This window comes from Grammomys surdaster, unplaced genomic scaffold (assembly GCF_004785775.1).
Source record: "Grammomys surdaster isolate TR1022 unplaced genomic scaffold, NIH_TR_1.0 131, whole genome shotgun sequence".
Classification (NCBI taxonomy): Eukaryota; Metazoa; Chordata; class Mammalia; order Rodentia; family Muridae; genus Grammomys; species Grammomys surdaster.
In genome coordinates this window covers 6,683,954-6,684,600 of record NW_021604589.1, presented here as the reverse complement: position 1 = coordinate 6,684,600, position 647 = coordinate 6,683,954, and positions in this window count along the sequence as shown.

Sequence of the window (647 nt, the reverse complement as noted above, 5' to 3'; positions counted from 1 at the left end):
CCCAAGTGGAGGTGTGAGAGATTTGGACTTTGTACCAGGTAATGGAAGGTGGGGGTGGGGAGATGCAAATTTCTTGAAGCAAGAACAGAGTACTGTGGGAAATCTGACAATTCACTAAAACTGGAGGGATTAACCTCCCAGTCCATCTGCTCGGCTCTCCAGCTAGGTCTCAATCTAGCAATCACACTGCCTAGAGGCTTTGCACTCAAGAAGAAATCGGCCAGCACTGCCCCCTCTGTCGCTGAAGGTCTGTCCTTCAGGTCTCCCTTCTTCTGATCATTCATTCAGGGACTATTTATTAAACACTCCATCTGTGCAGGTACACTGTTAAGAGAGGTCTCAATGGTGCTTCCACTCTTCAGGAGGTTTTGAGTCACTAAAGACAGACCGTGGGGTAGCAATTCAGGAGTGATGCAAGCTTACACATAAGATGTTAACGACCCTTTAGCCAGGCAGTGGTGGTGCACGCCTTTAATCCCAGCACTTGGGAGGCAGAGGCAGGCGGATTTCTGAGTTCGAGGCCAGCCTGGTCTACAGAGTGAGTTCCAAGACAGGCAGGGCTACACAGAGAAACCCTGTCTTGAAAAGAAAGAAAGAAAGAAAGAAAGAAAGAAAGAAAGAAAGAAAGAAAGAAAGAAAGAAAGAAA